We start from the raw sequence: 27,741 nt of genomic DNA on the forward strand, positions 1-27,741 counted from the left end.
GCACAACCGGTACCTCATACCTGCGCAACAATGACCGATGGAAGACATTATGAATAGAAAAAGATGCAGGGAGGTCCAAACGAAAGGACACAGGGTTAAGAATCTCCAATATCTTGTACGGGCCGATAAACCGAGGCTTAAACTTAGGAGAAGAAACCTTCATAGGGACAAAACGAGAAGACAACCACACCAAGTCCCCAACACAAAGACGAGGACCAACACAACGACGGCGGTTGGCAAAATGCTGAGTCTTCTCCTGGGACAACTTCAAATTGTCCACCACATGCCCCCAAATCTGATGCAACCTCTCCACCACAGCATCCACTCCAGGACAATCCGAAGACTCCACCTGACCGGAAGAGAAACGAGGATGAAACCCCGAATTACAGAAGAAAGGAGAAACCAAGGTGGCAGAACTAGCCCGATTATTGAGGGCAAACTCCGCCAAGGGCAAAAAGGCAACCCAATCATCCTGATCCGCAGACACAAAACACCTCAAATAAGTCTCCAAGGTCTGATTGGTTCGCTCGGTCTGGCCATTAGTCTGAGGATGGAAAGCAGACGAAAAAGACAAATCAATGCCCATCCTAGCACAGAACGCTCGCCAAAATCTAGACACGAATTGGGTTCCCCTGTCAGACACGATATTCTCCGGAATACCATGCAAGCGAACCACATTTTGAAAAAACAGAGGAACCAACTCGGATGAGGAAGGCAATTTAGGCAAGGGGACCAAATGGACCATCTTAGAGAAACGGTCACACACCACCCAGATGACAGACATCTTCTGAGAAACAGGGAGATCAGAAATAAAATCCATGGAGATGTGAGTCCAAGGCCTCTTCGGAATAGGCAAAGATAACAACAATCCACTAGCCCGAGAACAACAAGGCTTGGCCCGAGCACAAACATCACAAGGCTGCACAAAACCTCGCACATCTCGCGACAGGGAAGGCCACCAGAAGGACCTAGCCACCAAATCCCTGGTACCAAAGATTCCAGGATGACCAGCTAACGCAGAAGAATGGACCTCCGATATGACTCTACTGGTCCAATCATCAGGAACAAACATTCTACCAGGCGGGCAACGATCAGGTCTATCCGCCTGAAACTCCTGCAAGACCCGACGCAAGTCTGGGGAAACAGCAGATAATATCACTCCATCCTCAAGGATACCTGTAGGTTCAGAATTACCAGGGGAATCAGGCTCAAAACTCCTAGAAAGGGCATCCGCCTTCACATTTTTAGAACCCGGTAGGTAAGAAACCACAAAATTAAACCGAGAGAAAAATAACGACCAGCGCGCCTGTCTAGGATTCAGGCGCCTGGCAGACTCAAGATAAATCAAATTCTTGTGGTCAGTCAATACCACCACCTGATGTCTAGCCCCCTCAAGCCAATGACGCCACTCCTCAAAAGCCCACTTCATAGCCAAGAGCTCCCGATTACCAATATCATAATTTCGCTCAGCGGGCGAAAATTTACGAGAAAAGAACGCGCAAGGTCTCATCACGGAGCAGTCGGAACTTTTCTGCGACAAAACCGCCCCAGCTCCGATTTCTGAAGCGTCGACCTCAACCTGAAAAGGAAGAGTAACATCAGGCTGACGCAATACAGGGGCGGAAGAAAAGCGGCGCTTAAGCTCCCGAAAGGCCTCCACAGCAGCAGGGGACCAATCAGCAACATCAGCACCCTTCTTAGTCAAATCAGTCAACGGTTTAGCAACATCAGAAAAACCAGTTATAAATCGACGATAAAAATTAGCAAAGCCCAAAAACTTCTGAAGGCTCTTAAGAGAAGAGGGTTGCGTCCAATCACAAATAGCCTGAACCTTGACAGGGTCCATCTCAATGGAAGAGGGGGAAAAAATGTACCCCAAAAACGAAATCTTTTGAACCCCAAAAACGCACTTAGAACCCTTTACACACAAGGAATTAGAGCGCAAAACCTGAAAAACCCTCCTGACCTGTTGGACATGAGAGTCCCAGTCGTCCGAAAAAATCAAAATATCATCCAGATACACAATCATAAATTTATCCAAATATTCACGGAAAATGTCATGCATAAAAGACTGAAAGACTGAAGGGGCATTTGAAAGACCAAAAGGCATTACTAAATACTCAAAATGGCCCTCAGGCGTATTAAATGCGGTTTTCCACTCATCCCCCTGCTTAATTCGCACTAAATTATACGCCCCACGAAGATCAATCTTAGAGAACCACTTGGCCCCCTTTATTCGAGCAAACAAATCAGTAAGCAGTGGCAAAGGATACTGATATTTAACCGTGATTTTATTCAAAAGCCGATAATCAATACACGGCCTCAAAGAGCCATCTTTTTTAGATACAAAGAAAAAACCGGCTCCTAAGGGAGATGACGAAGGACGAATATATCCCTTTTCCAAGGACTCCTTAATATATTCCCGCATAGCAGCGTGTTCAGGCACAGATAGATTAAATAAACGACCCTTTGGAAACTTACTGCCCGGAATCAGATCTATTGTACAATCGCAATCTCTGTGCGGAGGTAGTGAACCAAGTTTAGGCTCCTCAAAAACGTCACGATAATCAGATAAAAATTCCGGAATCTCAGAGGGAATAGATGACGAAATGGAAACCAAAGGTACGTCCCCATGAGTCCCCTGACATCCCCAGCTTAACACAGACATAGCTTTCCAGTCGAGGACTGGGTTATGAGATTGCAGCCATGGCAATCCAAGCACCAACACATCATGTAGATTATACAACACAAGGAAGCGAATAATCGCCTGGTGATCCGGATTAATACGCATAGTTACTTGTGTCCAGTATTGTGGTTTATTACTAGCCAATGGCGTGGAGTCAATACCCTTCAGAGGTATAGGAACTTCCAGAGGCTCTAAATTAAACCCACAGCGTTTGGCAAAGGACCAATCCATAAGACTCAAAGCGGCGCCAGAGTCGACATAGGCGTCCGCGGTAATAGACGATAAAGAGCAAATCAGGGTCACAGATAGAATAAACTTTGACTGTAAAGTACCAATTGAAACAGACTTATCAACCTTCTTAGTACGTTTAGAGCATGCTGATATAACATGAGTTGAATCGCCACAATAGAAGCATAACCCATTTTTTCGCCTAAAATTCTGTCGTTCGCTTCTGGACAGAATTCTATCACATTGCATAATCTCTGGCGCCTTCTCAGTAGACACCGCCAAATGGTGCACAGGTTTGCGCTCCCGCAAACGCCGATCAATCTGAATAGCCATTGTCATGGACTCATTCAGACCTGCAGGCACAGGGAACCCCACCATAACATCTTTAATGGCATCAGAGAGACCCTCTCTGAAATTCGCCGCCAGGGCGCACTCATTCCACTGAGTAAGCACAGACCACTTACGAAATTTTTGGCAGTATATTTCAGCCTCATCTTGCCCTTGAGACAGGGCCATCAAGGCTTTTTCAGCCTGAATCTCTAAATGAGGTTCCTCATAAAGCAACCCCAAAGCCAGGAAAAACGCATCCACATTGAGCAACGCAGGATCCCCTGGTGCCAAAGCAAATGCCCAATCCTGAGGGTCGCCCCGGAGCAAGGATATTACAATCCTGACCTGCTGTGCAGGATCTCCAGCGGAGCGAGATCTCAGAGACAAAAATAATTTACAATTATGTTTGAAATTCTGGAAGCGAGATCTATCCCCGGAGAAAAATTCAGGCAAAGGTACTCTAGGTTCAGATATAGGTGCATGAATTACAAAATCCTGTAAACTTTGAACCTTCATAGCGAGATTGTTCAGACCTGTAGCTAAACCCTGAGGATCCATTTTCATCAGGTGAAGTCAGAACCATTCAAGGATTAGAAGGAGAGAGAGACGAAGGCTGCAGTAAGCAGAGAAGCTAGTGAATAAACTAATGAGCAAACTCGGAAAAAAAAAAAAAAATTCTCTGCAGACTTCTTTTCTCTCCTTTCTTCTGCCAATAATTTTAACCCTTGGCCGGCCAAACTGTCATGGTTCTCAATGGCAAGAGAACGTAGTAAAGCATACAAAAAGGACTAGCTCTTGGAAGATGGGAACTCGAGCTGACTGTGAGCTAAACCTACCGCACAAATAACAGTGGCCGGGTAGCGTGCCTACGTTTTATCCCTAGACGCCCAGCGCCAGCCGGAGAACTGACTGACCCTAGCAGAGGAAAATACAGACCTGGCTTACCTCTAGAGAAATTTTCCCCAAAAGGCAGACAGTAGCCCCCACATATATTGTCGGTGATTTCAGAGGAAATTGACATACGAAGTATGAAGATAGGTTTAGCAAATTGAGGTCCGCTTACTAGATAGTAGGAAGACAGAAAAGGGAACTTCACAGTCAGCTGAAAACCCTTTCAAAACACCATCCTGGAATTACTTTAAGACTCTAATATCAACTCATGACACCAGAGTGGCAATTCCAGCTCACAAGAGCTTCCAGCCTCAGAAATAAACAATCACAGAGAACTGGAACAAAAATGCAAAACAAACTTAGGACTACAAGTCCAACTTAGCTGATAGTAGTCTAGGAGCAGGAACATGCAACAGAAAGGCTTCTGGTAACATTGTTGGCCGGCATAGAAATGACTGAGGAGCAAGGCTAAATAGACAACTCCCACATCCTGATGGAAACAGGTGAACAGAGGCGATGAAGCACACAAGTTCAGTACCACCAGTGACCACCGGGGAGCCCAGAAACCAAATTCACAACAGCTGAGCCTCCTCCTGAGACAACACCAAATTGTCCACAACATGAGCCCAAATCTGCTGCAACCTGTCAACCACAGAGTCCACCCCAGGACAATCAGAAGACTCAACCTGCCCTGAAGAAAAACGAGGATGAAACCCAGAATTACAAAAGAATGGTGAAACCAAGGTAGCCGAACTAGCCCAATTATTAAGGGCAAACTCGGCCAATGGCAAGAAAGCCACCCAATCATCCTGATCGGCAAACACAAAGCATCTCAAATAAGTTTCCATAGTCTGGTTAGTTCGCTCGGTTTGGCCGTTTGTCTGAGGATGAAATGCGGAAGAAAAAGACAAATCAATGCCCAGCTTAGCACAAAAAGACCACCAAAACCTAGAAACAAACTGGGAACCTCTATCGGACACAATATTCTCCGGAATGCCATGCAAACGAACCACATGCTGAAAAAAACAACGGAACCAACTCAGAAGAGGAAGGCAACTTAGGCAAAGGTACCAAATGAACCATCTTAGAAAACCGGTCACAGACCACCCAGATAACAGACATCCTCTGGGAAACAGGAAGATCCAAAATAAAATCCATAGAAATATGCGTCCAAGGCCTCTCAGGGACCGGCAAAGGCAAAAGCAACCCACTGGCGCGGGAGCAGCAAGGTTTGGCCCGCAGACAAGTCCCACAGGACTGCACAAAAGAACGTACATCCCGTGACAAAGAAGGCCACCAAAAGGACCTACTAACCAAATCTCTGGTACCAAAAATCCCAGGATGGCCAGCCAACACAGAACAGTGAACCTCAGAAATCACTTTACTAGTCCATCTGTCAGGAACAAACAGTTTCCCCGCTGGACAGCAATCAGGTTTATCAGCCTGAAACTCCTGAAGAACCCGTCGCAAATCAGGGGAGATGTGTTGTGAACTCCATTTTCAGGCTCCCTCTTGTGGTCAGAGATGGTATTGTGTGACTTTGGTTTTTTGGCTCCCCCTGGTGGTTTGGTTTATTATCCTGCGGGTCTGCTGGATCAGCTGCCTCGTTATTCACCAGGGAGGCTCCTATTTAGCTCTGCTTCACTTCCACTTGTTGCCGGCTGTCAATGTATTCAGTGCTATTCTGATTACTCCTGATTATCTCGTTTTCTGCCTCTTCAGGATAAGCTAAGTTCTGTTTGAATATTTTTTGCTCATCTGCCTGCAATATGATTTCTGTGTATGATGAGTCTAGTCCAGCTTGCTAACATGTGATTTCTTTTTGCTGGTAAGCTCTGGGGTACGGAGTTGCTTCCCCCGCACCGTTAGTTGGTGCGGGGGCTCGAGCAATCTCTGCATGGATATTTTGAATAGGGTTTTTTATTGACCGCACAGTTTCCTTCCTATTTTCTGCTATCTAGTATTAGCGGGCCTCATTTGCTAAATCTGATTTCATCTCTGCGTTTGTGCTTTCCCCTTAACTCACCGTTAATATTTGTGGGGGGCTATTCTATATCTTTGGGGTCTTCCACTGAGGCAAGTGAGGACTTACTTTCCCTCCAGGAATAGTCAGTTTCTCAGGCCGTGACGAGACGTCTAGGATTTTTTAGGTAACGTTCCACGGCTGCCTATAGTTGTTTGCGGATAGGATCAGGTTGCGGTCAATCTAGTTACCACTTCCCCAGAGCTAGTAGTCTGTCCAGTTACTTAGCTAGTCCGACCTGCGATCCTTGCCACTAGGATCATAACAGTACAGCCGGCCTATAAAGTGTTAATTGCATGGCAGAAGCAGGAGAAAAGAAGCTTGGAGATATTTTTTTTTTTTTTGCTGCCGTGTGTCTAGCTGCTGTGTGTCTGGCTTCTCTCCTCCTCTTAATCTTGGTGTGGCTCTGAGTTCAGCTGCTGATATGGATATCCAGAGTTTAGCCTCCAGTGTAGATCATCTTGCTGCAAGGGTACAAAGTATTCAGGATTTTGTTGTGCACAGTCCTATGTCAGAGCCTAGAATACCTATTCCGGAGTTGTTTTCTGGAGATAGATCTAGGTTCCTGAATTTTAAGAACAATTGCAAGTTGTTTCTTTCTTTGAAACCTCGTTGCTCTGGGGATTCTGTTCAGCAAGTTAAGATTATTATTTCTTTCTTGCGTGGCGATCCTCAAGATTGGGCTTTCGCATTGGCTCCAGGGGATCCTGCGTTGCTCAGTGTGGATGCGTTTTTTCTGGCCCTTGGATTGCTCTATGAGGAACCTAATCTTGAGAACCAGGCTGAAAAAGCGTTGTTGGCCCTCTCTCAGGGGCAAGATGATGCAGAGGTGTATTGCCAGAAATTTTGGAAATGGTCGGTGCTTACTCAATGGAATGAGTGTGCCCTGGCTGCAAATTTCAGAAAAGGTCTTTCTGAAGCCATTAAGAATGTCATGGTGGGGTTCCCTACGCCTGCAGGTCTGAATGAGTCAATGACTCTGGCCATTCAGATTGATCGGCGTTTGCGGGAGCGCAAACCTGCGCACCATTTGGCGGTGTCTTCTGAACAGACACCTGAGTCTATGCAATGTGATAGAATTCTAGAAAATTATAGACGGCAAAATGGGTTGTGCTTTTACTGTGGTGACTCAGCTCATGTTATCTCAGCATGCTCTAAGCGCACAAAAAAGATTGATAAATCTGTCACCATCGGTACTTTACAGCCTAAGTTTATTTTGTCTGTTACCCTGATTTGTACCCTGTCATCTTACCCGGTTATGGCTTTTGTGGATTCAGGTGCTGCCCTGAGTCTGATGGATTAGTCATTTGCTAAGCGCTGTGGTTTTGTTTTGGAGCCTTTAAAATTCCCTATTCCACTAAGGGGAATTGATGCTACACCATTGGCTACGAATAAACCTCAGTACTGGACACAAGTGACCATGTGCATGACTCCTGTTCATCAGGAGGTGATTCGCTTTCTTGTATAGCATAATTTGCATGATGTTGTCGTGTTGGGCCTGCCATGGTTGCAGACTCATAATCCAGTCCTGGATTGGAAAGCAATGTCTGTGTCAAGTTGGGGTTGTCAGGGAATTCATGGCGACGCTCCTGTGGTGTCAATTGCTTCATCCACTCATTCTGAGGTCCCTGCGTTTTTGTCAGATTACCAGGATGTATTTGATGAGCCCAAACTCAGTTCTCTACCTCCTCATAGGGATTGTGATTGTGCTATAAATTTGATTCCTGGTAGTAAGTTTCCTAAGGGACGACTTTTCAATTTGTCAGTGCCGGAGCATGCTGCTATGCGGAGTTATATAAAGGAGTCTTTGGGGAAAGGACTTATTCGCCCCTCCTCCTCCCCTCTTGGTGCGGGGTTCTTTTTTGTGGCTAAGAAGGATGGATCCTTGAGACCTTGTATTGATTATCGCCTTCTAAACAAAATCACGGTCAAATTTCAGTATCCTTTGCCATTGTTATCTGATCTGTTTGCTCGCATTAAGGGGTCTAGTTGGTTCACCAAGATAGATCTTCATGGTGCGTATAACCTTGTGCGTATTAAGCAGGGTGATGAATGGAAAACTGCATCTAATACGCCCGAAGGCCATTTTGAGTACTTGGTGATGCCTTTTGGACTTTCTAACGCTTCTTCTGTCTTTCAGTCCTTTATGCACGACATCTTCCGCGAATATCTGGATAAATTTATGATTGTGTATCTGGATGATATTCTGTTTTTTTCGGATGATTGGGAGTCCCATGTTAAGCAGGTCAGGATGGTGTTTCAGTTCCTGCGTGCCAATGCTTTATTTGTGAAGGGCTCAAAATGTCTTTTTGGAGTCCAGAAGGTCTCTTTTTTGGGTTTCATTTTTTCTCCTTCTGCTATTGAGATGGACCCAGTCAAGGTTCAGGCTATGCATGACTGGACTCAGCCTACATCTGTCAAGAGTCTTCAGAAGTTCTTGGGTTTTGCTAATTTTTACCGTCGCTTCATCGCTAATTTTTCTGGTGTTGTTAAGCCATTGATGGATTTGACCAAGAAGGGTTCTGATGTTACTAATTGGTCTCCTGCGGCTGTGGAGGCCTTTCGGGAGCTGAAGCGCCGGTTTTCTTCGGCTCCGGTCTTATGTCAGCCAGACGTCTCCCTTCCTTTCCAGGTCGAGGTTGATGCTTCTGAGATTGGAGCGGGGGCTGTTTTGTCGCAGAGAAGCTCTGATGGCTCTGTGATGAAGCCATGTGCTTTCTTTTCAAGAAAGTTTTCGCCTGCCGAGCGGAATTATGATGTTGGTAATCGGGAGTTGTTGGCTATGAAGTGGGCATTTGAGGAGTGGCGACATTGGCTCGAGGGAGCTAAGCATCGTGTGGTGGTCTTGACTGATCACAAGAATTTGATTTATCTCGAGTCGGCCAAGCGGCTGAATCCTAGACAGGCTCGTTGGTCGTTGTTTTTCTCTCGTTTTGATTTCGTGGTCTCATACCTGCCTGGTTCGAAGAATGTGAAGGCTGATGCTCTTTCTAGGAGTTTTGTGCCTGACTCTCCTGGTGATTCAGAGCCAGCTGGTATCCTCAGAGAAGGGGTGATTTTGTCTGCCATCTCCCCAGATTTGCGACGAGTGCTGAAGGAGTTTCAGGCGGATAGACCTGACCGTTGTCCACCGGAGAGACTGTTTGTCCCGGATAGATGGACCAGCAGAGTTATTTCCGAGGTTCATTCTTCGGTGTTGGCAGGCCATCCTGGGATTTTTGGTACCAGAGATTTGGTGGCTAGGTCCTTCTGGTGGCCTTCCTTTTCGCGGGATGTGCGTTCCTTTGTGCAGTCTTGTGGAATTTGTGCTCGGGCTAAGCCTTGCTTTTCTCGTGCCAGTGGCTTGTTGTTGCCTTTGCCTGTCCCGAAGAGGCCTTGGACGCACATTTCCATGGATTTTATTTCAGATCTCCCTGTCTCTCAGAGAATGTCGGTCATTTGGGTGGTGTGTGATCGTTTTTCTAAAATGGTCCATTTGGTGCCCTTGCCTAAGTTGCCTTCCTCCTCCGAGTTGGTTCCTCTGTTTTTTCAAAATGTGGTTCGTTTGCACGGGATCCCTGAAAATATTGTTTCCGACAGAGGATCCCAGTTTGTGTCTAGATTTTGGCGGACCTTTTGTGCTAAGATGGGCATTAATTTGTCTTTTTCGTCGGCCTTCCATCCTCAGACGAATGGCCAAAGCGAGCGCACTAATCAGACTTTGGAAACCTATTTAAGATGTTTTGTTTCTGCTGATCAGGACGACTGGGTGACTTTTTTGCCATTGGCCGAGTTTGCCCTTAATAATCGGGCTAGTTCTGCTACTTTGGTTTCGCCTTTTTTTTGTAATTCAGGGTTTCATCCTCGTTTTTCCTCGGGTCAGGTGGAGTCTTCTGACTGTCCTGGAGTGGATGTTGTGGTGGATAGGTTGCATCAGATTTGGAATCATGTGGTGGACAATTTGAAGCTGTCACAAGAGAAGGCTCAGCGCTTTGCCAACCGCCGTCGCTGTGTGGGTCCCCGACTTTGCGTTGGGGATTTGGTGTGGTTGTCTTCTCGCTTTGTTCCTATGAAGGTCTCCTCTCCTAAGTTTAAGCCTCGGTTTATCGGTCCTTATAAGATTTTGGAAGTCCTTAACCCTGTGTCATTTCGTTTGGACCTCCCGGCATCGTTTGCTATTCATAATGTGTTCCATCGGTCGTTGTTGCGGAGGTATGTGGTGCCTGTGGTTCCTTCGGTTGAGCCTCCTGCCCCTGTGCTGGTTGAGGGAGAATTGGAATACGTGGTGGAGAAGATCTTGGATTCTCGTATTTCTAGACGGAGGCTTCAGTATTTGGTTAAGTGGAAAGGCTATGGTCAGGAGGATAATTCCTGGGTTGTCGCCTCTGATGTTCATGCGGCCGATTTGGTTCGTGCCTTCCATGTGGCTCACCCTGATCGCCCTGGGGGTTTTGATGAGAGTTCGGTGACCCCTCCTCAAGGGGGGGTACTGTTGTGAACTCCATTTTCAGGCTCCCTCTTGTGGTCAGAGATGGTATTGTGTGACTTTGGTTTTTTGGCTCCCCCTGGTGGTTTGGTTTATTATCCTGCGGGTCTGCTGGATCAGCTGCCTCGTTATTCACCAGGGAGGCTCCTATTTAGCTCTGCTTCACTTCCACTTGTTGCCGGCTGTCAATGTATTCAGTGCTATTCTGATTACTCCTGATTATCTCGTTTTCTGCCTCTTCAGGATAAGCTAAGTTCTGTTTGAATATTTTTTGCTCATCTGCCTGCAATATGATTTCTGTGTATGATGAGTCTAGTCCAGCTTGCTAACATGTGATTTCTTTTTGCTGGTAAGCTCTGGGGTACGGAGTTGCTTCCCCCGCACCGTTAGTTGGTGCGGGGGCTCGAGCAATCTCTGCATGGATATTTTGAATAGGGTTTTTTATTGACCGCACAGTTTCCTTCCTATTTTCTGCTATCTAGTATTAGCGGGCCTCATTTGCTAAATCTGATTTCATCTCTGCGTTTGTGCTTTCCCCTTAACTCACCGTTAATATTTGTGGGGGGCTATTCTATATCTTTGGGGTCTTCCACTGAGGCAAGTGAGGACTTACTTTCCCTCCAGGAATAATCAGCTTCTCAGGCCGTGACGAGACGTCTAGGATTTTTTAGGTAATGTTCCACGGCTGCCTATAGTTGTTTGCAGATAGGATCAGGTTGCGGTCAATCTAGTTACCACTTCCCCAGAGCTAGTAGTCTGTTCAGTTACTTAGCTAGTCCGACCTGCGATCCTTGCCACTAGGATCATAACAGAGATGGCAGAAAGAATCACCCCCTCCTTCAGAATACCAACCGGCTCAAGAATCCCAGGGGAATCAGGCAAAAAACTCCTAGAGAGGGCATCAGCCTTAACATTCTTAGAACCCGGAAGATACGAGACAACAAAATCAAAACGGGAGAAAAACAGGGACCATCGGGCATGTCTAGGATTCAGCCGTTTGGCAGACTCGAGGTAAATCAGATTCTTCTGATCGGTCAAGACCACAATACGGTGCTTGGCCCCCTCAAGCCAATGTCGCCACTCCTCAAATGCCCACTTCATAGCCAACAACTCACGATTGCCGACATCATAATTGCGTTCCGCAGGCGAAAACTTTCGAGAAAAGAAGGCACACGGTTTCATCAAGGAACCATCAGAATTCCTCTGAGACAAAACGGCCCCTGCCCCAATCTCAGAAGCGTCAACCTCAACCTGAAAAGGAAGAGAAACATCCGGCTGACGCAACACAGGGGCAAAAGTAAATCGGCGCTTAAGCTCCTGAAAGGCAGAAACAGCCGTAGAGGACCAATTCGCTACATCAGCGCCCTTCCTCGTCAAATCGGTCAGGGGTTTAACCACACTGGAGAAGTTGGCAATGAAACGGCGATAAAAATTAGCAAAGCCCAAAAATTTCTGAAGGCTCTTCATGGATGTGGGCTGGATCCAATCATGAATGGCCTGAACCTTAACCGGATCCATTTCTATAGATGATGGAGAAAAAATGAAGCCCAAAAAAGAAACCTTCTGTACTCCAAAGAGGCAGTTAGACCCCTTCACAAACAAGGCATTATCACGAAGGACCTGAAATACCATCCTGACTTGTTTCACATGAGACTCCCAATCATCTGAAAAAATCAAAATATCATCCAAATATACAATCATGAATTTATCAAGATAATTCCGAAAAATATCATGCATGAAGGACTGAAACACAGATGGGGCATTAGAGAGTCCGAATGGCATCACAAGATATTCAAAATGGCCCTCGGGCGTATTAAACGCAGTTTTCCATTCGTCACCCTGCTTAATACGAACAAGATTATATGCCTCTCGAAGGTCAATCTTAGTAAACCAACTAGCCCCCTTAATCCTGGCAAACAAATCAGAAAGGAAAGGCAAAGGGTATTGGAATTTGACCTTATTCAAGAGGCGATAATCAATACAGGGTCTCAAGGAGCCATCCTTCTTGGCCACAAAAAAAAACCTGCTCCCAATGGAGAAGAAGATGGCCGAATATGCCCCTTCTCCAAAGACTCCTTTACATAGCTCCGTATGGCGGCATGTTCAGGCACAGACAGGTTGAAAAGTCAGCCCTTAGGAAACTTACAGCCTGGAATCAAGTCAATAGCACAATCACAGTCCCTATGCGGTAGAAGGGAACTGGACTTGGGCTCATCGAAAACATCCTGGAAATCTGACAGAAACTCAGGAATTTCAGAAGAGGGGGAGGAGGAAATTGACATCAGAGGAACATCATCATGAACCCCCTGACAACCCCAACTAGTCACAGACATAGATTTCCAATCCAACACCGGATTATGTACCTGTAACCATGGAAACCCCAGCACAATAGCATCATGCAAATTATGCAACACCAGGAAACGACAATCTTCCTGATGGGCTGGCGCCATGCACATGGTTAACTGTGTCCAAAACTGAGGTTTATTTTTAGCCAATGGTGTAGTATCAATACCCCTCAAAGGGATAGGACTCCGCAAAGGCTGTAAGGGAAAAGCACAACGTCTGGCAAATTCTAAGTCCATCAAATTTAAAGCAGCGCCTGAATCCACAAATGCCATGACAGAGAATGACGATAATGAGCAGATCAGGGTCACAGATAACAGAAATTTAGGTTGTACAGTACTGATGGTAACGGAATTAGCGATTCTCTTGGCACGCTTAGGGCAATCAGAAATAACATGAGCAGAATCGCCGCAGTAAAAGCACAACCTATTCTGACGTCTGAATCCTTGTCGTTCAGCTCTAGACACAATCCTATCACACTGCATAGGCTCAGGACTCCGCTCGGAAGACAATGCCATAGTGTGCACAACTCTGCGCTCGCGCAAGCGCCGATCAATCTGAATGGTCAGAGACATAGAATCACTCAGATCAGCAGGCGTGGGGAACCCCACCATAACATCTTTAACAGATTCAGAAAGACCCTTTCTGAAAATTGCCGCCAAAGCATCCTCATTCCACTTAGTAAGCACAGACCATTTTCTAAATTTCTGGCAATATGATTCTGCCGCTTCTTGACCCTGACACAGGGCCAACAAGGTTTTCTCAGCATGATCCACAGAGTTAGGTTCATCATACAATAACCCAAGCACCTGAAAAAAGGTGTCTACATTAAGCAAGGCCGGATTCCCAGATTCCAGGGAAAATGCCCAATCCTGCGGGTCGCCACGCAACAGAGAAATGACAATTTTTACCTGCTGGATGGGATCACCAGAGGAACGGGGCTTCAGAGCAAAAAACAGTTTACAGTTATTTTTAAAGCTCAAAAATTTGGACCTGTCCCCAAAAAACAGATCGGGGGTAGGAATTCTAGGCTCTAAAACAGGAGTCTGCACGATAAAATCAGAAATACCCTGTACTCTAGCAGCAAGTTGATCCACCCGAGAAGCAAGTCCCTGAACTTCCATGTCAGCGCCTAACTCCTGAGCCACCCAGAGGTGAAGAGGGAAAAAAAACACAACAGAGTACAGAAAAAAAATGACTCAGCACTTTCTTTCCCTTCTTTTGAGATGCGGTTAACTCATTGTGGGCCAGTTGTACTGTTATGATCTGGTGGCCTAGGAGCAGCATGGACGAGCTCTGGAGTAGGTGGCCTCTATACTGACTGCAGACCCTGAACTTAACACCGCAACTAGAAGTAGCCGTGGGATGTTCCTGTCACTCCCTAGACACCTCGTCACAGCCGGAGGACTAATTACCCCTAAAGAAAGAAACAGGAAAACTATCTTGCCTCAGAGAAAATCCCCAAAGGAAAGACAGCCCCCCACAAATATTGACTGTGAGAGGAAAGGGAAATTACAAACGCAGACTGAAAACAGAATTTAGCAAAGGAGGCCACGCTACCTAGAAAGAAAAGACAGGACAGAGTTCTGTGCGGTCAGTATTAAAATACTACAAAAATCCACCACAGAGAATACAAAAATCTCCACACCTAACTAAAGGCATGGAGGGTAACTCTGCGACTCCAGAGCTTCCAGCTTGGCTGAATAAATCCTTACACAGACAAAGCTGGACAAGAACAAACATAGCAATTCACTGAACTATAAAGTCCACCGCATGTGGACTGCAAAAACAAAGCCAGGACTTATCTTTGATGATTTGGACAATCCAGCAGGAGAAACCAAGCAGAGCTGTGAATCCTCCAGAAAAACAATGGACAACTGGCACTCGCTAAAGGGTGAAGCCAGACTAAATAGCCCCGTCCAAAGTGGAAGCACCTGCTGACTGCTGTGAAGGACAAACAGCAGCACTACCACTTATAACCACCGGAGGGAGCCCAAGAGCAGAAACCACAACAGAATTCACAACAGAAGGCGCGGGTTAGACGCGGCGGCTGGGTGAGCGCACGGAGATGGAAAAAAGAAAAAAGGAAGGCGCGGGTTAGACGCGGCGGCTGGGTGAGCGCACGGAGATGGAAAAAAAAAAAAAGGAAGGCGCGGGTTAGACGTGGCGTCTGGGTGAGCGCACGGAGATGGAAAAAAAAAAAAAAAAAAAAGAAAATGGCAGGCACGAGAGCTTTGATAAGTGAACCTCGTCACTTATCAAAGTTCGGCGGCTGCTGGGTGTGCACACAGGTGTTGTGAAAAAAAAAAAGGAAAACGGCAGGCACAAGCTCTGATAAGTAAACTGCGTCACTTATCAAAGTTTGGCTACTGCGGGATGGGTGTACGAAATTGGGCAAAGGGGGCTGATGAAAAAAAAGCGAGCACAAGTGTTGATCGGTGAACTGCGTCACCAATCAACGCTCGGCGGCTGCTACACGTGCGCACGGAGGCCGTGCAAAGAGGAACGGAGGGGGTTAATAAAGAGGGGGAAAAGGGGGAAGGGGGGAATGGGGGGATTGGGGGGTGAAGAGAGATCGGGTAGGGGCTGTTAACACTTACGTTTGTAGTCTCTCTTCTTTCTTTGGTTTTCTTTCTTCTTTCTTTCGCTGTTTTCGAACGCAGGGGATTGTGGTGTTACAGGCTTCTGTAGCACCACAAGGCCCAGCAAGACAAAATCTGGCTGTGTGACCCCTCTGCAGGAGTCCTCAGCTAGAGTGGGGACCCCTGCAGAGCGGTCAGACAGGTCACCTGCAGGTGACAGACAGGTCACAGAGCGGTCACACCGCTGCTGTGAGCTGTCATTGGTGGGATCGAATGATAACATCAATCCCACCAATCCCTGCAGACCCTGGTGACCATGGCAACTACCTAGGATCCCTCCAATCCTAGGCAGGTCACAGCCAGGTCACCAGCAGGGTACACAGTGGTCACAACGTGACCGCTGCTGTGCCCTGTGATTGGCGCGATCGTCAATAGCATCGATCATGCCAATCACCTCCTGCAGGCCCTGCTGGGCCTGCACTAGTCTCTGGCCTGCAATCCGTGCGATTGAAGCACCGATCTAGGCCGCTGCAGCAGGGCACAGCAAGGCACAGCGCGGTAATACCGCCGCTGTGCCCTGCGATTGGCGCGATCGATTCGATCAGTGATCGCGCCAATCCAGGGGTCTTTTGCCGGTGCCTGGCTAGGCTCGATCCTAGCCTTGGACCTCATTGTTTCAGCCGCTCCGATTGGCTGAAACAATGAGAAACGTTCAGAATTGAACAGCCAATCACAGCGATCATGAGGCCTGGGGGGCGGAGCCAGGCCCTGGGATGCCGACGCCATCTTCCTGCAGGTAAGATGGCGCTGGAAATTTAATGCGATCACCGCGACTTAAGTCGCGATGTCGCATTAAACACTATGACGTACTATCCCATCACTGGGAATTAAGTCCCAGGTCACCTTGACGGGATAGTACGTCATATGGGATTAAGGGGTTAATCCCGCTTCACAGGAATATTTGGAACGTGGAAAGAAAAAATAAACATTTAATTTTCTTTCTCAAAAATTTTCATTTAGACCTAATTTTTTTTACTTTCGCAATGGTATCAGGAGAAAATGGACCATACAATTTGTTGTGCAATTTCTCCTGAGCATGCCAATACCCCATATCTGGGAAAAATCTACTGTGCTTGAAAGGGAAGGAGTGCCATTTTACTTTTTGAATGTAAAATTTACTGGCATAATTAGCGGACGCCATGTCATGTTTGGAGAGCCTCTGATGTGCCTAAACAGTGGAAACCCCCCACAAGTGATACCATTTTGTAAACTAGATGCCTTAGGGAACTTATTTAGATGTGTATTGAGCAGTTTGAACCCACAGGTGCTTCACAGTAGTTAATAACGTAGAGCCGTGAAAATAAAAAAAATCACATTTTTCCCAGGTAAATCTTTTTTAGCTCCAAATTTTGCATTTTCATAAGGGTAACAGGAGAAATTGCTACATACACTTTGTTGTGCTATTTCTCCTGAGTATGTGGAGGAAAACAACTGTTTGGGCGCAAGGCAGGGCTTGGATGGGAAGGAGCGTCATTTGATGTTTTGAATGCAAAATTTGCTGGAATAATTAGCGGACGCCATGTCACGTTTGAAGAGCCCCTGATGTGCCTAAACAATGGAAACTCCCCACAAGTGAAACCATTTTATAAACTAGACCCCTTAGGGTATGTGCACACGTCCGGATTTCTTGCAGAAATTTCCTGAAGAAAACTGGAAATTTTCTGCAAGAAATCCGCATTTTTTTTTTGCGTTTTTTTTGCGTTTTTTTCGCAGTTTTTTTAGCATTCTGCAAGCGTAATTAGCTTGCAGAATGCTAAAGTTTTCCAAGCGATCTGTAGCATCGCTTGGAAAACTGACTGACAGGTTGGTCACACTTGTCAAACATAGCGTTTGACAAGTGTGACCAACTTTTTACTATAGATGCTGCTTTTGCAGCATCTATAGTAAAAGATAGAATGTTTAAAAATAATAAAAAAAATAAAAAAAATGCTTATACTCACCCGCAGACAGCTGATCTCCTCACCGGCGTCCGTTCCGTATAGATGGTGTGTGCGCGCAGGACCTTCCATGACGTCGCGGTCACGTGAGCGGTCACATGACCGGTCTCGACCAATCACAAGACGGCGACGTCATCGGCAGGTCCTTCACCGCACACCAGCTACAGGAACCGAAGCGACAGCATGCAGTGGAGAGGCGGGAAGACATCGAAGGTGAGTATAGGACTATTTTTTATTTTAATTCTTTTTTTTTGACCAATTATATGGTGCCCAGTCCGTGGAGGAGAGTCTCCTCTCCTCCACCCTGGGTACCAACCGCACATAATCTGCTTACTTCCCGCATGGTGTGCACAGCCCCGTGCGGGAAGTAAGCAGATCAATGGACTCCCAGGTGTGCGGAATCCCCTGCAATTCCGCATTTTAATGAACATGTTGCTTTTTTTTCCGCGATGCGATTTTTTCGCGGAAAAAAAGGCTACGTTTGCACAAAAAATGCGGAATACACTGAAAATAATAGGAGGCATATGTAAGCGTTTTTTTTCGTGTTTTTATCACATTTTTATAGCGAAAAAACGTGAAAAAAACGTGAAAAATCCTGAACATGTGCACATGGCCTTAGGGAACTTATTTTGATGTGTATTGAGCACCTTGAATCCACAGGTGATTGACAGAAGTTTATAACGTAAAGCCGAAAAAAAATAAAACAATCACTTTTTCCCACATAAATCTTTTTTAGCCCCCAATTTTTCATAAAGGCAACAGGAGAAATTGCTCAATACAATAAAATAATACCCCCATATGTTGGGGAATGCTACTGTTTGGGCGCATGGCAGCGCTTGGAAGGGAAGGAGCACATTTGATTTTTTTAATGCAAAATTTTATGGAATAATTAGTAGGAGCTGTTTCACATTTGGAGAGTCCCTGATGTGCCTAAACAGTGGAAACCCCCCACATATGACAACATTTTGGAAACTAGATCACTTTTGGAACTTATCTGGATATGTATTGAGCACCTAGAATCCCCAGGTGCTTAACAGAAGTTTATTATGTGAAGTCGTGAGAAAAGAAAATCGCATTTTTCCCCACAAAAATCTGTTTTAGCGATAAATTTTGTATTTTCACAAGGGCAAAAGGAGAATATGGACCCCAAAGCTTGTCGTGCAGTTTCTCCTGAGTTCACTGATACTCCATGTGTGGTCGAAAACTATTTTGAGGCACAAAACAAAGCTCAGAAGAGAAGAAGCGCCATATTACATTGCAGATTTTGCTGCACTTTTTTGAGGGTGCCATGTTACATTGGCAGAGCCCCTGAGATGCCAGAACAGCAGAACCCCCTTAAGTGACCACATTTTACCAATTAATCCTCTCAATGAATACATATAGGGTGCAGTGATTATATTGACACCACAGGTGTGTCACAGACTTTCATACCATTGGACAGTGAAGAAAAAATAATTTACATTTTTACCACCACAATTGTGTGTTAGCCCCATGTTTTAAATTTTCATACAGGAAATGGGTAAAAATGGCACAAAAATTTGTCCCACAATTTTAGCTGAATGCAGACATACCCCATATGTAAATATACAGTACTGCTTTGCCATATGGAGAGAGATGGGAGGGACGGAGCACTATTTGCATCCTGAAGTGCAGATTTTCCTAGACTTGTTTGCGGATTCCATATAAAGAGCCCCTAAGTGCTAGAAAAGAAGAATTCCCCCTTAAATGACCACGTTTTGGAAATTATAACCCTATAACCCTTTGGGAATTTATCTACAGATGGAATGACGATTATGACTATAAGCTTTTTCAAGAAACAAGCAACAGTGTATGTTTCAGAGTGGAAATTGCTAACTGCCGTTGTCGTGACCAGTACGCTGCAGTCACCAGTACATTATGCCCAACTCATGCTGCTGGAGACACACACCTGTAAATTAGGCAGACTCTCATTACTACAGAAATGCCAAACGTGGGCACTTAATGTGGTTTAGAAACACTGGGGCTCAGAAGGGAGGAGGGGTATTTGGATATAGGAGCAGAGAATTTGCTGGATTTCTTTTGGGAAGACAAGAGCCATTTAGCTTTTCCAGAGCCTTTGTGCTACCAATAATGTGGAAGCCCCCAATATTTCCATTAACAGTTAACAGATCTGAGTGGGAACTTGCTTTGTTTGTAGATTGAGTTGAAGCTTTTATTGGGAACATTTTACATAACGTATGTGATCACATTTATCTGGTGTTCTACGCTGAGCACTTACTTTGGGATTTCCACCTAAATCTCTGAGTGACATGATTTAGATGAAACCCCTAAGGGATCCATTCACTATAACAAAGCAGTAGATTTACTCAGAACTATGTCTGGCCTCTGTTCAGTGGTGTTAGGGGTCGAGTTCCCGCTTCTGCACAAGGGGAATCTCGGGCCATCTCCGCTGCGGTCTCCCATTCTTCTTCTGCCACAGTGGAGTCTGCTCAGCGAGATGTCGGTCCCAGCATCTTGCTCAGTCTGACTCTGTGCAAAGGGTTACTGCTGCCATTCCAGCTTCTGCCATTGTAGCCAGTACTGGGCAGCGGCAAGCAGATGATTTTGGGACTAAGTCCTACTTTTCCCCTTCTGAGCATGCCCAGGGTAAGAACCTCATTGGAGATCAAGGGTCACATGCTCAGATACTGCAGCAAATCCCATTGGTCCTCTAGGAAGGTCCTGAAGGTGCTCAACTTCTGTGGCAGCCTCCCATTGGTGCTTCTTGGAAGGTCCTGTACTTGCTGCAGCTATAAAAGGTTCGCATGACCGCACGGCCATGCACTAGTGTACATTTGAAAACGTGTGTGTGTTGATGAGTGCAAGTCATTCTTTAAACATCCCCTCCCTTGTGTATGACTGCCCGCATAAGGTGGATGTCTGCTGTCTAGTGCCCGACTAAGCTATCAACATTAAACATACGATACAGCATCTATTGCTGTGACCGCCAGTGCGGCGCCGTGCGCTATTAGAGCGCTTCTCTAACCCAAGTCTGGGTGGTTGGTGGCATCCGCCAGTGTGGCACTGCTCGCACTCTTGTGCTTAAATTTACTATTATTAGTTATAGTCTGACACCCAGTAGTGGTGTCGAGCGCAAGTGGTCTAGACGAACTCTATTCCCGAGTCTTGGGATTGAGTTCTGTGACTCCTTGCTTGCGCTCTTTGTGCGGTACCACAACTCTGTGATGTAAAAGAGTTCGCTTCCACCGCCATATAGTGCCGCCATTTGCCAGCAGCAGGTTCTCTCCTGCACGGTGGACCCCGGGTTGCGAACACACCAAATATCATCTCACTATTTACTCTGTGCGTTCCGCCAGTCCTAACAAGTGGTGACCTTTTCAGACACAAAACTGTTGCCTACAGCATTTTTATGCAATCCTCAAAAGATGGACACCGCCGGATCCCAGGTCCTATGGCATCCACAATGGTTCCATCTGCCTCATTATAGGTAATTTTCTGCCTGGGATTCTGTCTGAATCACATATTTCAGAGATTCACACAGGAACAGGGGTGTAAATGGTCGGTGTAGAGTGCAGGATAAATGTGCTCAGAGCCTTCCTGTGATCTTTTGGAGGCAGAATGAAAAAATCAACAGCATGTGACGAATTGGTTTTATCCATTTTTTACACCATTCCTCGTGCGCTATTAGTGATTAGGCGGCTTTATTATTCAGGTCGGTGTGATTACAGCAATACCAGATTTATATTAGTTTTTTTTTGTAGCTTTTGCATCACCATATATATTGAGAGCTATAATTTTTCCATATGTTGGCCGACAGAGTCATGTCAGGGTTTGCTTTTTGCAGGGCGAGCTGACGATTTTATTGGTACTATTTTCAAGCACATGATTTTTTTTCTGATCGCCTTCTACCGTATTCTCATTTTTGGCAGACAGAATGAACAAAAACCAGCAATTCAGGAATTGGATTTTGCTTGCTTTTTTATACTGTTCTGAAAGTGGTAAAATTGGTAAGGCAGCTTAATTCTTCGGGTCCGTACAATTACAGCGATACCTCATTTGTATCTTTTTTTATGTTTTGGCGCTTTTACACAATAAAAACTATTCTATAGAAAAACATTTTTTTTATAATAATTTATACTGAGATCTATAACTTTTTTATTTTTCTTCTGATGGAGCTGTATGGTGGCTTGTTTCTTGCGGGACAAAATAATGTTTTCTGCACTACCATTTTTATTTTCATTTGTCTTTTTGATCTCATTTTATTGCACTTTTTGTTCAGCGGTATGATTATAAAGGATTGTTTTTTGCCTTTTTTTGTACGGTGTTCATTGAAGGGGTTAACTAGTGGGACAGTTTTATAGAGCAGGTCGTTATGGACACGGCGATACCAAATATCTTTACTTTTATTACCTGTTTTTTTATTCATATAAATAAATGTATTTATTGGAAACATTGTATTTAATGTATTTGAGAAAAACTCTCATGCTGCTAGCGGGGATCTCACCGAGATCACTGCAGTTCAGCCCGGCTGGGAATGGACCCTCAGTGACCGTAGGTACCCTCCATTACGTCACCTCCAGTCTCTGAGGCTGCACTTGCAGCAGTTCGTTCAACAATGGTTCTCAGTCTGGACAGTCACATCTTGGCACCATCCAGGTTGAAAACTATTTAGCCCCAGACATGGATTATGGTGTGTGACAAAACGGCTGACAGGTATGGTATATTGTTGTTTTTTATTTTTGGTTTATTACAGGAGATCGAGGGCTTCGGTGGAATTATGCACGGTCGTAAGTATGGTTTAATTGAGAATATTAAAGGAGTCTGTGTCTTTCTTTCAATTAAAGGACTTTATTCTTGCTGTTTCTTTATTTACAATACAACTGTAGGATTAGTAATGGAGAGGTGTCTCAAACCTATGGGCTTGATGCACCAGACAATACAAAGATGACATCAACCCGACAAATATTAACCCCACTTGCCACTGCTACAGGGCAAGTGGGAAGAGCCAGGCAAAGTGCCAGAATTGGCATATCTAATTGATATGCCTTTTCATGGCAGCTGCGAGCTGCTATTTCTAGGCTGGGGGGCCAATATCCATGGCCTTTTACCAACCTGAGAATACCAGCCCCCAGCTGTCTGAATTAGCAAGGTTGGTTGTGAAAAATGGAGAGGACCCCACACCATATTTTTTTAAATTATTTATTTAAATAATTAAAAAATACGGCATGGGGACCCCTTTATTCTTTATTACTAGCCTTACTGAAGCTGACAGCTGAGGGTTGCAGGGCCAAGCTGTGAGTTTTGCCTGGCTGGTTAACAAAAATTCAGGGGAACCCACGCCGTTTTTTTAGATTATTTATTTAAATCCCAGGAGTGGCAATTGAATACTCTCATCCGCCACTCCTGTTCTCGCTCTTATTAGCGGCAGCAAGTGTCGGATGATGGGAGCAGTTGTCCCATCAGCTGACACCAGTGACCGGAGGTAAACTGTATACCTCCGATACTAGCTGGGCGCTTCCGCTGTCTTTTGACATCATGGGAAACGTAGCTCTCTGACCGGCTGGGATGATTTCACCGCCAATCAGAAGTGGTTCGAACACGAACAGAGACATACACTTCCTGGTGAAGTCCATGTTCGGTGTCCGTGCCCGAACAGTTGGTGATAGGTACGGACAACGAACTTTACTGTTTGGGTTCTCTCATCTCTATACAAGACTCTTTGAAAACTAGCAGTGTGGCTATTTCAAGATGCACAATAAGGTGGCACTTGAAGAAAAATGGGCTGCATGGTTGAGTCATCAGTAGAAAGCCATTACTGGGCAAATGCCACAAAGTATCTCGCCTACAATACGCAAAACAGCACAGAGACAAGCCTCAAAACTTCTTAAACAAGGTCATTTGGAGTGATGAGACTAAAATTGAGCTTTTTGGCCACAACCATAAACTTTACATTTGGAGCGAGGTCAACAAGACCTATGATGAAAGCAACACCATTCCTACTGTAAAGCACGGATGTGGATAGCTTATGTTTCAGAGATGCGTGAACTATAAAGGCATAGGAAACTGTCAAAGTTGAAGGAAAGATTAATGCAGCACATTATCATACTGTAGGCAAATTTGCACTCATCAGCCCAGAAGCTGCGCATGGGACGTACTTGGATGTGCCAACATGACAACAATCCAAAACACAAGGCCAAGTCGACCTGTGATTGGTTACAGCAGAACAAAGTGAAGGGTCTGGAGTGGCCTTCTCAGTCTACTGACCTCAGTATCACTGAGCCACTCTGGGGAGATCTCAAGCATGCACTTCATGCTAGACAGGTTAGGAATTTACAGGAACTGGAGGCATTTTGCAAAGAAGAGTGGGCAGCTTTATCATCTGAGAAAATAAAGAATCTCATCCACAACTACCACAAAAGACTTCAAGCTGCATTGATGTTAGAGGCGGCAATACACGGTATTAAAAAATGGGGTATGTGAACTTTTGATCATTTGGATGTTTTGGGTTGTCATTGTGATTTAAAAATAGAAAACACAGTAGTTTGACAATAAATGACTTCACCCAACCACTAACCATGAGTGGAGAAAAAGTGTTGGTGTTATCATTCATATTCTCTGAAAAAAGGCCAAAAAGGCAAAAATTACGGTATGCTGGGGTATGTAAACTTTTGAGCACTACTGTATATTTGAATACGTCTGTTAACAGCCAGTGACTGCTATTTAGTGTAGATATCAGGTATATTTAGTCATACATAAAAGCGGTACGCTTCAGCCCTATCACTGTTTATTTTTGTGGCTGGTACATGTCTTGTTGGGTCTATTAATATATGATTAGATATACAACTCAAGGCAAGGTATACATAAACAATCAAATCAAATATAAGAAAATATCAAAGGAAACAAGATTTCAAATTCAAATCTCATATGTATACCAATATGGACAAAATAACAGACAAATCGGAAATTATACACAAGAAAAGAGAACAAAAAAGACCGAACTCATGCCCAAATAATCATATAAAATAGTATTTATTTGTGAAAAAGTACACCATATATGGTAGGGGGAAAAAGAAACCAAAAGAGGGGCGCTATACCAAGGAGGCGGAAAAGTATTTTTAAGGCTACGTTCACATTTGCGTTGTGCGCCGCAGCATCGGCGACGCAACGCACAACGCAAACAAAAACGCAGCAAAACGCATGCACAACGCTGCGTTTTGCGCCGCATGCGTCCTTTTTTTGATTGATTTTGGACGCAGCAAAAATGCAACTTGCTGCGTCCTCTGCGCCCGGACGCGTGCGCCGCAGTGACGCATGCGGTGCAAAACGCAAGTGCAACGCATGTCCATGCGCCCCCATGTTAAATATAGGGGCGCATGACGCATGCGGCGACGCTGCGGCGCCCGACGCTGCGGCGCAGACCGCAAATATGAACGTAGACTTACAGTCCTAAAGTGGCTACATGATAATGAAGTAGATTATAAAAATAAATCAATAAATACATGCCACCAAAAAAGAAACTGGAATAAATAATTAAAATATACACACGAATATTAAAATGTACTAAGGTATAAGCAAAAAATCTTGCAGATTGGAGTGCAGGTGCAACAACACTAAACATAAAAAAATATATATAGTGCAGCCTGAAGTGTGCTCAAAGGCTAAAGTGCATGTAGAAAATTGCAACCAGTGTGTATGTGTATATATATATAGGTATGCCAGGGTAAAGTGCAAATGTGCAGCCACTGTGAGCTAAGAAAATAGCACATGCAGGTATATGCTTAAAGGTACTAGTCAGTATAATAATAGTTGCCAAGGACAAATCCTATAGTGTGATGTAATATAAATAATGATCAGAGCCAAAATTACCTGCAGTGCAACCGTCTCCTGGATGTGCCCGTCCCCGATGCGCGTTTAGGCGTCAACCTTCGACAGACAGCTGTGGATGGATACCATGTTTTGGCATAGGTGGTTTTCCTTTATTGGATGCTGCCCTTCCCGTGGTTGTTCCTTCCCGGTGAAAGACCTGGCTATTCATTGCTTGCGTTGAAAAACACGTGATGGTGTCTCTACGGCTTTTCTACATGCATTTGCATGCTGTGCTGTCAGAACCTGAAGCAATACGTAAATCTTTTGAATCTGAGTGCCACCCGCATGATGAGACATCCGTAATCTAAGCTCAAGCTGCAGTGGAGTGCACATCTTTAAAAACATGACAGATGGTGTGAAGGAACAAATTATGAAAGGTTCTCCATTTTGTGTTTTTGACTCCATTTTCTTGTTGCTTAAAGATAAATTCTGTTATTTAATTAGGTAAAAGGTTACAGCTGCCATGAAGTAACTTTATCTTGTTGTTCACAAGCCTGTTATTCAACTAGGCTATGGTTCATAATTGGTATAAAGACCTTGAGTCTTCTGACTCGAGCCAGATAATAGATTCGGGGGTGTATCGCTATACAAGACTGAGGCACCTGTTAGAAAAACACATACTATGCCAAAGAAGATATGACCATATATGTAGTTTCCGTTTTTTCTGTATACTCATGGGTTAAGTTTTTCCTGTATTCTTATAGGTTAAGAACTGTGAGCGTGTTCTTATGCTGATTGGTTGAAGTATAATTTCTATGATTATGAAAAGCGATACACAATAAAACGGGGGCCAGAGATCTGCTCGATCCCCCATACAGAGGCACACGTCTCCGTCTGGTCATTTTCAGTTGCCGGCAATGCCCTGTAAATTAATTTGGAAATCACTGAGTCAACTGTGAAGGATCAATTTAGATCCTCCCTCAACAGTTGGCGCCCGAAAACGTGGGGCCCCCCCGGAGGACAACAAGACAAAGGACCCTCGGACTGGACACAGGCACTGGAAAATTGGGACTGATCATCCCCCACAACAACCACGGTAAGTTGGCAGTTATACTGTCCAGACTGACCGTTTGGTGTGGTTTTCCAGTGTTTGTTGCTGCAAAGAGGATCTGAGGTTTGTCTCCGATGGTGGGGTGATTTTTGGGTGGAATCATATAGAGGTGTAGTTCCGTTGGGAGCCCAGTGCTCGAACCGTACCTCATAAGGGACGGAAACCCCGGATTGACCAGTGATGTAATTCTCTTTATAGTAAAAATATCCTGAATTCCTGATCACTGTTAGAATCAGGCGCGGTGAGGTGATCGAAGATTGGGTAGGATGCGTAACTCAGGAATTATATATATTTATATATATCCAGAGGTGTCCGGAGGGAAAGTCTAAGACGCCCTCCTCCTTTCACTGAGTACTGCGTTTTTGGATTGTCCCAGCGGGGGACAGAGAGACCCAGTGGAACAAAACCGTAAAGCCGTCGGTATTGTGCACGACAAAGTAAGGATATTTAGCTTTAAAGGAGAATCAGTTTCCGTGGAAGGAAAAGAAGACTTTGAATTTGTGTGATGAATCTGATATTGTTAGCCCAAACACGGGGAAATAAATCTGTCAGGAACGCAGATAAAATATTCTCAATCATGGGTTTTTCTAAGGTGTTCTGGTATGTGAATCGCGTGATGAAGGTTTGGTAGAAATTAAGTCTGAGAACTGCTGTATTTTGTTTCTGTGTGAAACCTTTCTAAAATACCCGATGGGAGGGGGGAGTCAAACAGCTGCGTTATTGCTTTCTCTGTGTTGAGGAATGCTGTGATTTTCTTATCTCTGCTGTGCCTCTCGTATGGAGGGGGCATGTAGCTGTGTTCTAAGTTTCTCTATATTTTCTGTCGCGCTGGGAGATTTGTGTTTAAACAATAGTTGAAATATGGTACCTAGTTTTAGAAGGAAACTTGTAAGAGATTGTTTGATTATCAGTGTAATTGAAAGATTGGTAAAAGATTCACCTGCTTCAAGTTGAGTGGTTGATATATAGCAAATTGAGGATCAACAGGGGATGTGAATTCTGATTGTTTTTGCTATGTTGAAAAAGGAAAGTTGTCTATTACTATGACAAAAAACTGGATGTTTTGTGGTACTAGAAGGAACTGAGAAAGTGACTGAGATTAATGTGTCGGGAAAGCAAACAATCAAAAATTTGGGACAGGGGGTCTCCCTGCTAGATAATATGGTCCCTCCCCAGGAAATTAAGCCTCTACTCCCGACTGTAAGCCCTATGCCCCTTAACCCCAAGGCACCAATATATACTGGACTGCCGAGAAGTTCTATGGGCGTCTTATGGTAGTATTTAAAGATCTGGGATTCTC

The sequence above is a fragment of the Ranitomeya variabilis genome, chromosome 1 (assembly GCF_051348905.1).
Source record: "Ranitomeya variabilis isolate aRanVar5 chromosome 1, aRanVar5.hap1, whole genome shotgun sequence".
Classification (NCBI taxonomy): domain Eukaryota; kingdom Metazoa; phylum Chordata; class Amphibia; order Anura; family Dendrobatidae; genus Ranitomeya; species Ranitomeya variabilis.